The sequence below is a fragment of the Acyrthosiphon pisum genome, chromosome X (assembly GCF_005508785.2).
Source record: "Acyrthosiphon pisum isolate AL4f chromosome X, pea_aphid_22Mar2018_4r6ur, whole genome shotgun sequence".
Lineage (NCBI taxonomy): Eukaryota > Metazoa > Arthropoda > Insecta > Hemiptera > Aphididae > Acyrthosiphon > Acyrthosiphon pisum.
In genome coordinates, this window is record NC_042493.1 from 12,638,806 (window position 1) to 12,643,208 (window position 4,403).

The 4,403-nt window shown below is 35.2% G+C and overlaps 1 protein-coding gene across 5 annotated transcripts in view; it reads right to left on the bottom strand.

Moving 5' to 3' along the window:
• LOC100576058 overlaps nt 1-4,403 on the bottom strand; it is a 98,527-nt gene that overhangs the window by 84,572 nt on the left and 9,552 nt on the right. The gene's annotated exons all lie outside the window — the stretch shown is intronic.

The following is a 4,403-nucleotide window of genomic DNA, read 5'->3' on the forward strand; positions in this document are numbered from 1 at the left end:
GTAGATCGCAGACCCCGTGCTGTTTGTACGTAAGTGTATGATTTAACTCTAAAGTATCAAAGTTATACAAAGTTTGTCATTTTTACTTAATTCCACTACGGTGGATTAATATAATCAATTAATACAAAATCCTAATCTAACCTAACCGTACTAAAATCTAATGAATAAAAAAAACCAAATTTAGTCCTTATTAAATTAATCTACCTTCTTTCCAGAGGTCTAATCTACACCCAAACATTCATACCAAGCTGAACCCGTGCACTCCGTTATCAGTAAAAAATTGCAACTTAAAAAAATTATGATTGTTCAACTATTTTTGGATGTAACTTGCTGCAATGTTCAATAATTTGATTTGGTGCTAGCTTGTACCTGATATCCCCAAATAACAAATGTAAACCAATAATAAATAAATACTTATTTCTATTGTAGACTGTAACCAATGGCAACTATTTAAAAAATAAATAAAAATAAAATTTTCAATTTCCATCGTGAATCTCGAGATCCCTGTTTGAGCACCTCTTTAAAATGCGAATTTCGAAAAATCCTTTCTTAGTGCGCCTATAAATAGTAATAAGTACATTCACTGAAAATGTCATATCCATAGCTTCAGCAGTTCCGGCTAGGCGATGATGAATCACCCAGGACAAGTCTTTTTATATATACAGATTATTTAGTATCAAAGTTTTAGAGCTATATTTATTCTATAAAACTTAACCAAACCAAAGTGCCAGCCAATGTGAAAAACAACCTTGTTTTTAATGTAGATATATATGCATAAAGTTACTAAGTTCAACTTAGTAATTTGTTTTTTAACTATAATAAGTAATTATTTCACAGTATCATATTATTTACAACCATTCATAAATAACTACTTTGCTTAAAAGAAAATCAATTAAAACAAGCAAAAACAACATTTGATTTATTTGGCATACATTTGTTTGCGCCGCTGTCGATCTTACTAGTATGGTGGTTGTCGGCAACGACTCGCAATTGTGCTGAGAATGAGGGAAAGATTACCCAGTGTATAGAATAATAGTGAACTGATGGCACTTACAATAGCGCTTAGAGCAAAATGTAGCATAGCGGTATGGAGGTAATCACAATAGAGACAATCAATTATGATGTGTTGCCCTCGCAACAGCACCACGCTCGATATACCCGCTAAAACGTACCACAAAGTGTTCAATGGCCGTAACACAAAACCACCCGAACGACCGACGGTGTCGCGTTAACTTGGCGCGATGAAAACCAACGAACACGGGTTCAGTCGCGTCGACAGTCGCACTTTTATATTGTTCACGCGCGCAATAGAATCAGAATAAAAGGTGGAACGTAGGGTCCCCGTCATGCCACAGGTAAAAACAACACACGTCGTCTGAGTCGTAGAACGACAGGTTTAACCGGAACGACGACTTAAGGGGATTCGATACCGTGGTTTTATGTTTTAGTCTACCACACGTGAGCATAGTATTTTGGGCGTGTTTTTTGCCAAACATACCAATTGATCTTATGAAGTGATAAGAATTCTGAAAACAGATTTGAATTTGCTGTCAAATCTACTTGAAATCGACTTTCCCACATTTTTTATATAATCGCCCAATTTGTTAAAAATGTCATATTCAAAAAGAGTACTTAAAAATTCTAGAATTTCAATTTTTTGAGAATTTAAAATAAAAAAAAAAAACAAAAATGTGGAGAAATCGATTTCAAGTAGACTTGACGAAAAATTTAAATCTGTTTTCAGAAATTTCATCGCTTCAATAGATCAATAAATTGGAATATTTGGCGAAAAATCACGTCTAATATACTATGTCACGGGTGTTTTAGACAAAAACAGAAAATCACGGTATCGAATCCTCTTAACGCAATTATGACACGTCTTCCGTAGTTATATATGTGTCTGCCGGGACACAGCACACGACGGCGGCGAGCGGACGCGTCGTTGCGTCAAGCTCGGCCGCTAGGAAAAGACAATGAACGGCTGGCGGCACAGCACGGCCAACGGCCGGCGCTGGACGGCGGAGAAGTGGGTAAGCCACTTCGCAAACTTCCACCGTCCGCTGCACAACTGGGAGGGACTACGGCGAAAACGCGTCTGTGTTTGGACACATTTAAAGTTCGAAACTGTTATGTATGCTACCTAATTAATATTTATACTATTATGTAATCGGTATCGACGATAACGCGATACTGCGATAGCCGTTTCATATTATAATAAACAGTCTTAATTAGATCGCACTCGCTGTAAGTTGTTTCGTTGTCCACGGCAGTCCGCGCGTATGTCTTAACTAGCGCAAATATAACATTTGGCGACGAAGATAATGCGTTATACGTTTTTTTTTTTTTTTGTTAAAAAAAATGTATAAAGGAAATCGTATAGATTATAATGTGCGTGATTAATATATGAAAAGTGTTTGGTTTTTTTGTGGTCATGCAAAATGTACAAACGAAGTTCATAATGTCGAACACAATTTCGTCTTATGTGCCAGATCAGGAACCGTTTAAAAATTATCTTGATCGTTTAAGGGCTCAGTTGTCAGTGTTAAAAGTGAAAGACGATCAACGTCAAAAGCACATCATTGCATTTATATGTTCAGAAGTTACAGTCAATTGAAGAACGCATGTTTACCGATTCATCCCTCAGAAAATACTTTTGAAGAACTAGTCACATATTTGGATGCGATATATTCGCCACGGCGTTTAGTGGTGAGTGACCGTTTTAAATTTAATCAATGCTGTCAAAGTCCGGGGGAGTCGGTACAAGAATTTATCACTACGTTAAAAAAGTTAGCAAGTCACTGTGAATTTGACACATTTTTGGACGACGCACTTCGCGACAGACTAATTGTAGGTCTAGCGGATGAAGCTTGTCAAAGAAAATTGCTGGGAGAGTCGTCACTAACTTTTCAGAAAGCATGTGAAAAAAGCTTTGGACTCATAATTAGTGAAAAATCAGTCTAACCATATGAAAAATAAATCTCAAGTAAATTGGATCGCAAAAAAATTACAAAAATAAACCACAGTCAAAAACAGATCAGTTTAAGAAAAATACCAGTGCAGTACCAAGTAGTAGTCAGTCAAGCAATCAAAGCGCCGATGGATCAAAACGAGGTAGTCAATCATACAGTCAGTCACAACAGGGATCAAGTAAGGAGACGAGTCAATGTTACCGGTGTGAAAGAACTCATGATGCTCGTAACTGTCCAGCAAAACAATGTGAGTGTTTCAATTGCAAACTAAAAGGACATGTATCGGTAATGTGTAGAAATAAAACAAAAAATATTAAATTAGTAGAAACTGTTAATAATATACAATGTATAAATTGTATTGAAAATTTAAAAGTAAATGAACCACTCATTATTGATTTGGTTGTAAATGATCAGTTAATGACATTTGAAGTCGATAGTGGTGCTTTCTGGGGGTAGTAAAAAGGTTGGTCAATGAGGAAGAATGTATAAAAGATCATGAAGAAAATTTGGAACTAAGAGAAAATAGTGTACCGAAATTTCAAAGGGCGTAGCAAGTGCCTTATGCGTTAAAACCCGCAGTGGAAGAAGAACTGGTGAGATTAGAAAAGGAAGGGGTAATATCGCATGTGGTAACAAGTGAGTGGGCGTCTCCGATAGTTATAGTTCCAAAAAAAAATGATAAAATACGAATTTGTGTAGATTTTAAAAATACATTAAATCCTTACGTAAAAGTAGATCAACATCCGTTACCAAGAATAGACGATGTATTTAATAATTTAACAGGAGGACAATGTTTCACGGTAATAGATTTATCGGAAGCATATTTACAACTTCAGGTAGCATCGTCGAGTCGTCATTTTTTTACTGTAAATACTCATAAAGGATAATATCAATTTAATAGACTTTGTTATGGTATAGCTTCGGTATACCTGGTATACCTAGTAAATTTCAAGCGGTAATGGAAAATATTTTAATTGGGCTAGAAAATATTCAATTGTATTTGGATGATATTATTATAAGTGGAAAGTCCGTCGATGATTGTAAAAATAAAGTTTGGTTGGTATTAAGTCGCTTGCAAGAGTATAGGGTAAAAATACATTTTGATAAATGTAAATTTTTCCGTTCAAGTGTGGTATTTTTAGGTCATATGATAGATAAGCACGGGGTTCACCCAACGGATGATAAAATGGATTTTAAATGCTCCACAACCAAAGGACATAAGTCAATTAAAATCGTTCTTAGGTTCAATTAATTATTATCAAGGTTATATTCCAATGTCATCGACTATTTTAGCCGCATTATATAATTTGACAAAAAAAAATGTTAAGTGGATTTGGTCAAAAGAGTGCGAGTCAGCATTTAAAAAAGCGAAATCATTATTAAAAGAAAGTCAGTTATTAGTTACTTATAACCCAGATTTGCCATTAATTTTGA